The sequence below is a fragment of the Mauremys mutica genome, unplaced genomic scaffold (genome assembly GCF_020497125.1).
Source record: "Mauremys mutica isolate MM-2020 ecotype Southern unplaced genomic scaffold, ASM2049712v1 000220F_np12_subseq_1729337:1745109_obj, whole genome shotgun sequence".
NCBI lineage: Eukaryota > Metazoa > Chordata > Testudines > Geoemydidae > Mauremys > Mauremys mutica.
In genome coordinates, this window is record NW_025422887.1 from 1 (window position 1) to 10,000 (window position 10,000).

Below are 10,000 nucleotides of genomic sequence, written 5' to 3' on the forward strand. Positions count from 1 at the left end.
TTCTGGTACGCTTGTCTCAGCTCCTTAAGTTTCAGCACTGTGTTGAGTCCCTGTTGTGGCCTCTGTCCATCATAGTTTTGGAGATGTTTTCAAATGTTTTGGCATTTTGTCTTTTGGAACAGAGTTCTGATAGAATAGATTCAGCTCCCCATACAGAGATCAGCTTCAGTATCTCCCCTACGGTCCATGCTGGAGCTCTCTTTTGATTCTGGGACTTCATGTTCACCTGTGCTGATCAGCGCTCCATGCTGGGCAAACAGGAAATGAAATTCAAAAGTTCGCAGGGCTTTTCCTGTCAACATGGTCAGTGCATCCGAGTTCAGATTGCTGTCCAGAGCGGTCACAATGGGGCACTGTGGGATAGCGGCCGGATGCCAATACCGTCAAATTGTGGCCACACTAACCCTAATGCGACATGGCAATACTGATTTCAGCGCTACTCCCCTCATCGGGGAGGAGTACAGATACCGGTATTAAGAGCCCTTTATATTGATATAAAGGGCTTCGTTGTGTGGATGGGTGCAGGGTTAATGTGATTTAACACTGCTAAATTCAATATAAACTCATAGTGTTGACCTGAGGCTAGTCATCTAGTGGAACAAGCTTCGCAAGGGACCTGGTTAATTCCCCATCACTGCCCTGTGTAAATCAAGACCGTAGCTCTTGCTGCAAGACACGTGGTGTGTGGGTGTCCCTGTTCCCCCTTCAGAACCTCTGGTACATGGTGCTTCCCTCCTCCCAGTTCAAGATCCCTATCATGAGGGTGCTCCCATCCAGGATCTCTGGTGGGTGTCTCTGTCCCCCACCCCATGAACTAGCTCCAGTGTGGGGTTTCCCCTGCCTGCCCTCATCTGGGATCTGTGGGTGTCTCTGTTCCCCTTTTCAAGATCCGTGTTGCTTGGGTGCGTCCCTCCCCCCAAGTCAGAATCCCCAGCATGTGGGTGCTCCCATCCCCCCCTCCAGGCTCTGCGGGGGGTGTCTGTATAAAAAGAGACTGTGTCTCACTGTCTCGCCCAGGCTACGCTGCAGGGGCTATTCACAGGCACGGCCCCACTACTGATCAGCACAGGAGTTTTGACCTGCTCCGTTTCTGAGCTGGGCTGGTTCACCCCTCTTTAGGTAACCTGGGGACCCCAAGCTTCCCCGGGATCACCATATTGATGTCGAGCTTAGTGTGGACACCCAATCGGCACAGCCCCCTGACCAGGCCAGAGAGAGCAGCAAGTTTCCTGTATTATTTCCTGCTCTTGTTTTCTTCACTAGTTTCTCCTCTGCACCAAGTTGCTCTTTTGCTTTGTGAGCTTGGCTAGCTCAGTTTGCAGAGCCTCAGACTTTTAATCTGAGGGTCCAGGGTTCAAGTCCCTGGTCAGGTGATAAACTACTCACCAAGATCTTAAACTGTCTTTCTCATGTCCTCTTGGATGTTACTTTTTCTCTTCAGGATTTTCCCTTTCCTCAGAAGGGCCTTTTTGTGTGGGGGTTTGAAGGGGCAACTTCCTGACAGCCCCTCTGTCCTTGCAGCCTGGAGGAATAAAGGCCTCTGGGCATAGAGCATGTTCCTTCCCTGCACACACACACACACACACACACACACACACAAACACACAGAATATCCCTAAGGAATTAGAATCACCTGCTGCCTTCACCTGTCCTGCTGGATCCCCAAATGAAGATGCTCTTCAGCCTAAACCCATGTCCCCTCTTTTCCCAGTGCCCCTCAGACCCAACCCTCAGTCCCTCCTATGCTCACTGCTCCTCACTCCCACCCAGAGCCTGCTCCTCTTCACCCTTCTCCTCTGTCCCAACCCATAGCCCCCTCCTATTCCCAGTGCCCCTCAATCCCAACCCACAGCTCCCTCCTTCCCTCCAGCAGCAGGTGCTTCAGACCCCCTCAGGAAGATTTTCTTGCAAGGTTTCGTGTGTGAGTCTGCATGTGGATTTTACAGTATGTTGGAAATAGGTTGGGTTGCTTGCCGAAATGATCACTTTTGGCTGGTGTTTGATTTTCAGTATCCATGTTATAGGGGCAGGAGAAATAAAGCGTTGTTATCCTTGTGTGAATCAAGGGCAGCACAACTGTGCTTGGCAGACCCCGATTGAGGGACTCAATTCAATAGCACTTGCTAGGCAGGGGACATGGGTAAATTTGCACTGTAGACATCTCAGCTCAAGGTCAATATTGGGCTCTGGGAGCCTTCAAGGTTGGGAGGGAGTTTAGCACGCAAACAAGGTAAAATGGCAGTGGAGTATTACCCTGGACTCAATGGCATTTCTCCATTGGTCTGTCTGCTTTGGGGCAGGGACAATAACGCGTCCTGCTGCTTTTGTTATTTCAAAGGGCGGTTTAGGATTTTCATTCTCACACATGGTGCATGAAGCAGGACTCAACCCTCCGTGCAAACTAAATGAGCTGCTCACAGATTCTAACAGGCACAATGAGCCATTTGGTGTGAGAGCCCAGACCTGCCCCTGTCCCAGAGGGAGGGGAGTCATCTGTGACAGGCTGGACCACTGACCTATCAGCTCTTAACTCTCAAACTTTCAGTAATTCTGTTATCAGTGCCTGTGAGTATAATTTAAACAGCCATACTAGGCTGGACCAAAAGCCCATCTACCTCTGTGTTTTATCCTCTGACAGAAGCAAATACCAGGTACCCCCAGAGTTAGTCAACAAGGCACCACTGAGAGTTGAATCGAGGATCTTCTGTTTACAAGACAGGGGCTTTAGCCAGCTAAACCATGGTGCCTGCCTGTGGCTAAAACACAGTGTCTTCCCACACCTGAGTCCCTGCTATCCCCACTGGGGCCTGAAAAGCTTTGCTTGTGTTGGATTCTGCAAAGCAGAGGAGCAGGTGACATTTTCCTTGCAAGCTGTGTGTGTGTTTATGAATCTTTGGCCAGATCTGCACTACAAAGTTATTGCTCAGCTGTGTGAAAAACACACAACACTCCCTCGGTCAGCAGCTTTTGGCTGGTGCACACACTGCAATGCCAAGTCTGGTGACAAAACTTCCCTGTTTTGGTGACAAAATAAAACCACCTCGACGAGAGGCCTAGAGCTTTGTGCAGCAAACTTAAAGTGACAAATTGTCAGTGTAAATGCTGCTGGTCATTATATCACCATAACTGGTCTCCACCAGTATCCCACCATGAACTCACCTACCCTGCATTCCTGCTACAGAGCCATGGGCCCCTCCCCTTTTATAGCTCCAGAAAGTTCTGACAGCTGAGCCACTAGCTACACCGGGATTAGGTTGATATAACTGCATTGCCAGCCTAAGTAATGTAATTACACCAACCTAATTTCGTAGTGTAGACCTGTCCAAAGAATCACACATACACACCTTGGGAGCAAAACTTCACCTGCTCCTCTGCTTTACAGAATCCAAACACGAGCAAAGCTTGTCAGGGCCCAGTGGGGATTGGCAGAGAGTCAGGTGTGGGCAGGCATGATCCTTTAAGTAACAGCAGGTACCATGGCTTAGCTGGTTAAAACCCTTGTTTTGTAAACAGGAGATCCTGGGTTCAACTCCTAGTGGTGCTTTGGGGAGTGGCTTTTGGGGCACCTGGTGTTGGCTACTGTCAGAAGACAAGATTCAGAGCTAGATGGACCTTTGATCTAGCCCAGGGTGGCTGTTTTTATGGTTTAAATTACACTCACAGGCACTGATAATAGAGTTACTGACAGTTTGCGTGTTAAGAGCTGGTAGGTCAGTGGTCCCGTCCCCTCAATGCAGTTTCACCATTTCCACTCGCTAAACTCCCTCCCACCCTTCTGGGCTCCTAGAGCAGGGACTGAGCCTGAGCCCAGACACGGACACTGCAACTTTACTCCAGACCAAGCTGCAGGATCCTGATTAATGTGACACGGGCCAGCCGAGGGTGTTTCATTGCACTGGAGACGTAGCCTAACGTTATGTCTACACTGTGATTAACACACCCAGGGCACATGTCCCAAAGCCTGGCTCAGCTGACTCAGGGTAATGGGGCTCGGGCTGCAAGACTATAAAATTACAGTGCAGACAAATGGGCTTGAGCCCAACCTCTGAGACCCCATGAGGGGCGAGGGTTTCTGAACCCAGGCTTCAGCGTGAACACAAATATCTGCACCACAGTTTTTAGCCCCTCAGCTTTACGTCCAGGAGCCCAAGTCAGATGACCCAGGCCAGCCCTGCTGCCATCTTTATCCCAGGAGAGATGGACTCTAAGGGTACGTCTCCATTGCAATGGAAGCCCAGGTGTGGCACGCTGTGCTCAGAGCAGCACCTGGAAGCCCCATATTCACCGATCTCATATAATGATGACATCGTTTGTACAAAGTCTGCCTGGTGAGGTATCATTTCAAACCTCTTGATCTGTTGAACATTAATATCATGTTGGCTTGTGTGTGCTCACATTGGTTATGAAGTTTTGCTCTTTGTGCGTTACTGGGATATGTTACGGGTTGGGAAATGCCCCCCACCAGCCTTTCAGGTGTGACAAGGGAGGAGCCAGACTCACTGCTGGCCCATTGAAGGGCTCCACACTCCCAAGGACTATCCCAGGAACCGTGTACAATGCAGGCTTCTCTGAGATAGCACGGAGACAGTGGACACTGCTTGACTCACATCATAGCAAAGGAGCTTCCTAGCAAGTTGGCAGAAACTATGAAAGAGGGGAAGAGACATCATGACTTGGCCTCTCTCCCCCACAACTCAGCAGCTGGAAACACACCTGGAGGACAAAGACTGAACTGAACTGATTCAGAAACCAGAAGAGAATAATAACAATAATACTTTCAAACCAAAGTCCCCAACCAGACTAGTATTGGTTTTTCAGCAGAAAATTTTCAGTTTGGGGAATTTTGTTTTCTCAGTCAGACCTTGCCAAGGGAAGCAGGGAGAAAATGTTTGAGTTGCCTCCTTCAGAACAGCTTGGCCTAGACACTAGCTCTGGTTCACTGCTCTGGCCTTGCTCGGATTGAGGGTATTTTAATAATTTGGGCAGGTCCCAGGATGTTTGGGGGAGATGATGAGGATGTTACCTTTTGAGATAAAAACTAAGAAATGCAGCACTAGAGAATTTTTTTTTTTTAAGAAATCTGGGATTTAGACCTTTTATTTAAACCAAGGGAGTTTCGAGTTGGTTTTTGTTTGCAAGAAGCAACATTCTTTGATCTGTCATTGTACCAAAGGTGGATAGGGCTGTCTATAAATGAGAGGTGAAGATTAAATGCACCTGATGAGGATGGGATTCAAACCCATGCATGCAGAGCACAATGGATTAGCAATCCATCACCTTAGCCACTCAGCCATCAAAATAAGAGACAAGAGGAGAAATCTAAGGGCAGCAGAGATGGAGACACTATGGAGTTTTTAAATACTAAGCAGAAGCAGGGGCTGAATGAGCTCCCCCTTCACATCTACTCTGCCTAGCTATGCAGCATGATGAGGCCGCTTTCCCAAAATGACCAGTTTTGGCTGGTGGTGGGTTACAAATCACTTTAGGATTGAGTGGAATGAAATGTTATTATCCTTCCTGTATGAGTGAAGGGCAGTAGAACATACCTAGTCCGTCCTGATGGAGCGGTAGGTGGGGGAGGAATAGCTTTTATTGGACTGCATAGATGTGACTGAGAACGTCATCCTAAAACAGTGATTCCCCAAACATTTCACACTGTGCCCTCTTATCCATGGCTGTGAACTCTCTGAAGCTGCGGTCAAGAACCGAGGCTGGGAGTGGGGCTGTTGCTTGCTGGGGAGAGGGGTGCAGACAGGGATAAGGGGGTCGAGGCCGAGCTGGGAGCCAGAGCCCCAGGCTGAGAGTGGGGTTAGGGAAGAGCTGGGACAGAGTGGGGCTGAGTGCTGCTCCCTCCATGGGGGCTGGCTCACACCCTGATGTGCCCCCATGAATGTTCCTCTGTGTCCCCCTAGGAGTCATGCCCCACATTTTGGGGATCACTGAACCCTACTCGCTAATCAGGGGCTAGTGACGCCAAAGCCCAGGGAAAGGGAGAACAAGTGCGGGGGCCCAGCACTGGAGCCATGTGAAGGGGCTGCAGGAGAGGGGCAATGGCTGGTGGCCCAGGGAGTTAAGGGCAAAGGGGGCACAGGAGGGGGCAGGAGTTAGGGGTGAAGGAGGCGCAAGGGTTGGGAGTGCAGGAGCTAGCGGTAAAGGGGGAGTGGGGACCGTCCAGGGGCAATGGGGAAGTACCAAAGTACAAGCTTTGCCAAGGTACCATTTTCCCTAATGCTGGTCTGAGCAAACCATTGGAAATGACCCTTCAGTGAGACCAGAACCATAGTGCAGAAAAGCCCCTTTGGTAAGTGGTGGTGGCTGAGAGCTTAGGGTGATGGGTTAGCAAGCAATGGGCGTCTTTCTGTGGAGGTTTGATTCTTGCCTGCTAGGCAAGGCTGGTGTGTGGTGTCTCCATGGCTGTACTTTCAGTGTCTAATCACCCACAGTGCCACAGGGAGCCAAGTCTAGACATATTCAGAGGCTCTATGCCAGGGTTTCTCAAACTTCCTTTCACTGAAACCCCTTTCTGCCAAAAAAAAAACAACCTTACTACATGGCCCTGGAAAGAGGGACCAAGCCCATCCACACTGAGCAGAGGCAGAGGTGACAAAGCCTGAGCCCTGCCCCAGTTAGGGGAGGGCAAAACCAGAGCTTGAGGGATTCAGCCCTGGATCGTGGGGCTCAGACATTTGGCTTCAGCCCCAGGCCCCAACAAGTCTAATGCCAGCCCTGGCAACCCCATTAAAACAGGGTCACATCCCACTTTGGGGTCCTAACTCACAGTTTGAGAACCACTGCTCTATGCTGATGGGAGAGAGTTTTCCTGTGGGTGCAGTTAATCCACTTCCCAAGAGATGGCAGCTATGTCAGTGGGAGAAGCTATATCGGTGGGTGCGCAAGCTGTGGTGTTTACCACATTTAAGAAGTTTAATCAAACCCCATTTTTAAAACCAACTGTAGTCTGGGAATGGCAAAGGACCTCGATGAAGCAGGGTCTGTTCTTCAAAGTCCCGGAGATCATAAGTCCATACTCCTTTGGTCATGGGGGTATAGCTCAGTGGAAGAATGCTTGATGGCAGATCAAGTGGTCCTTGATTCAAGCTCCAGTGTTCTCTTATAACCTTCTTTCTTTTTTTTTTAAAAAGGAAAACATTTTCATTTCCATTCTCCATTATGTTCAGGAGCTCCACTGTACGGGGGTGCTTGATATGAATGTAAACACTCAACATTTCACTGTCCAAATACATAAAAACTTAGCAAAGCTGTCCATCAGCTGAAATTAGTTCCAATCCTCTGTGTCAATTTATGTTTTCATCAATTAAACAAAGGTATCATATGAATGTACATTTGCAGATCCCTCTTCTCCAGGAGCTGTGCTGTGCAGAAGAACAAGAGCCACATCCAGCTGCAGTTCAGCAATCTGATGACCAAAGAGCCACCAAATGTTCTGAGGGCTGGAGAAAAATGCCTTCTAGTGAGCTATTGAACAAGCTCAACCTGTTTAGCTTATCAAAAGAAGATTGAAAGGTGACTTCATTGAAGTGTTGAAGTGCCTTAATGGAGAGAAAGGATTGGGTATTAAAGGGCTCTTGAATCGAGCAGAGAAAGGCCTAACAAGACCCAGTGGCTGGAAGGTGAAAAAAGACAAATTCATGTTACAAATAAGATGCAAATATTCAACAGCGAGGATAATTCACCACAGGAACAAGCTACCAAGGAAAGTGGTGGATTCACCATCTCCTGATGTCATTTAATGAAGACTAGATGCCTTTCTGGAATGTGTTTGCCCCAAAAGTAGCTCTTGTGTCATACAGGAGGCCTGTGATATGCAGGAGGTCAGATTAGATGCTCTAATGGTCTCTTCTGGCCATAAAGTTGACTAATTTCTGAAAAACTGAGTGTAGCATTGGGAGCAGCATCTCATGTTTTCCTGTCTAGCCGGCTTGCTTCCTAGAACGAACGCTCCTTGAGTGGGGTGATCCACAGGGAGTAGCTCAAACCTTCAAAGTGCCTGGGCAGGGGCAGGACATTAGCACAGCAAGGGAGGGGTGTGGCAGTGACATCACAAAGCCTTTTGCAGGACCTCAGACTATTGGTCCAAGGTGGTGGAGAGGTGGTGACCTCACAGAGAGATGCTGACATCAGGCAGGCAGGACAGGGGCGAGGGGCCAGGGAAACCTCAGAGACCCCTGTGGCTTTGCTTCAGCAAGTCTCCTTCTCCAGATCTCTCTCTGAAGACAGAGTATTCGGGTTCACGGACGTGAGTGCCAGGAGGAACCTCTTTCAAGTTTTCTCCTTCCCTTTTCCTGATTTTACTAGAAAACAGCAGTCCCTGTTTAGAAGGTAAGAGCCTCCTTGAGGTTTGAAACCTGTTCAGTCTGATCCATCTGGTGACAGTTGAATTTTAGACATGGAAAACACAAGCTTAAGGAGGCAGAATTTTATTCTGCACCGGAGATTTTGTCCATTAGAACCACTGGGACATTAGGGTTTGTCCTTTTTGTTTCACCTTTTCCTCCGTCCATCCCTCCCTCCCTCCTTTCTCTTTGTCTCTTGCTTCTTTTGTCCTTTCTCCTGTTCCCCTCCCAACACCAGGAGGGGTGTGTGTGTGTTTGTGTGTGTGTTGCGGGGGAGTGCTCTGCAGCTTCCACTGTGGGAGGTCCACCCAAAAATGTGGGGTTGAAATAGTGCTCGGGCAGTGATCCCCACCGGTGACCTGGGCCATCCTTTGGGCTCTCTGGTGAGAACCCTCAGCCTCCCGTCTTCAGTCTCTACCCTGATTGGCTGAGCAGGGGGTTATTGACAGGGAGGAGACTCAGGTCCTTGTTGTTCTCTTTGAAGACCAAGTAAATAAGTCATAACCAGTCATATGTTTGATGAATTTTGCTGCTTCGCTGCATTAATGGTCTCTGAGCAGTTGATGATTCTCTCTAACATTGCAGTTCTCCTCAAATACTTGCTGAATAATTACTGTGCACTGTTGTTGGTCTGGAGCTCATCTGACCAACAACAGGTCATTCAATGTCTGAAATTCAAGATCTGAGGGTTAATTTGAAAATCAGGGCTCTTAGGTCCTATTCCCAACTCTGCCACTGGCTGGCTGTGTGACCTAAGACAAGTCAATTCTCCTTTCTCAGCCTTAGCTTCTCCGTCTTTCAAGTAGGGATAATGATGATCCGCTCCTACCTACCTCACGGTGGGTGGAGGATGGGGATCCATTGGAGAGTGTCACGAGGAGTATCAGAGGGGTAGCCGTGTTAGTCTGGATCTGTAAAAGCAGCAAAGAGTCCTGTGGCACCTTATAGACTAACAGACGTATTGGAGCATGAGCTACTGCACATGGCTAAGCAAAGAGAACAAACCCCAAATCCCCCCTGTGCTTTGGGAGCCAGGTTTGCGGTGGGAATTCTGTAGTTAAGATGACTTGACACCTGGGCATTGGGATTATTTACCAGTTTCTCTGTCATTGGGGCAGTTTTTTGCTCACAGCTGTGATGGCCAAGTGGTTAAGACATTGGAGTTGAAATCCAATAGGGTTCCCCTGCGCAGGTTCAAATCCTGCTCACAGCGAGGTCTGTGTTTTTGCCAGTCCCTAACCCGGGCAATACCTCTGTGCAACCCCCTGAGACACTCTCAGTTCTCTCCCCGCCCCAAGTAAATCCTGTTCTGCTCCTTCCATAGAGATGCCTGGGACACCCCCTCACACTGTGTCCCTGAGGGGTCAGGCAAACTCTCAGCGCCTGAAGCCTCTGCCACTCACCTAGTGCCCCATAGACCAGCCATAGCCCTGGGTCTGCTCCTCTCTGTAGAGTGTGAAAGGAGCTGAGTCAGCGACTCCATGGGAGCTACGGGGCTGCAGAACCAACAGAGAAAAAATAGGTGCTCAGCGCCCACTGGCAGCCAGCTCCCCACCACCCCACAACAGGCCTTGCTGACAGGCTCCTCCTCTTCCCCTTCAGCACCTCCCACTTGCCAGTGATCAGCTGTTCAGTGGGGTGCAGGA

General features: G+C 49.4%; 1 non-coding gene across 1 annotated transcript; it reads left to right on the forward strand.

Annotated features, from left to right (window-relative positions):
* The first annotated feature begins 9,485 nt into the window (after positions 1 to 9,485).
* Positions 9,486 to 9,567, forward strand: TRNAS-UGA. Its single transcript has one exon. It is a non-coding gene; the product is annotated as a tRNA-Ser (tRNA).
* Positions 9,568 to 10,000: the final 433 nt, after the last annotated feature.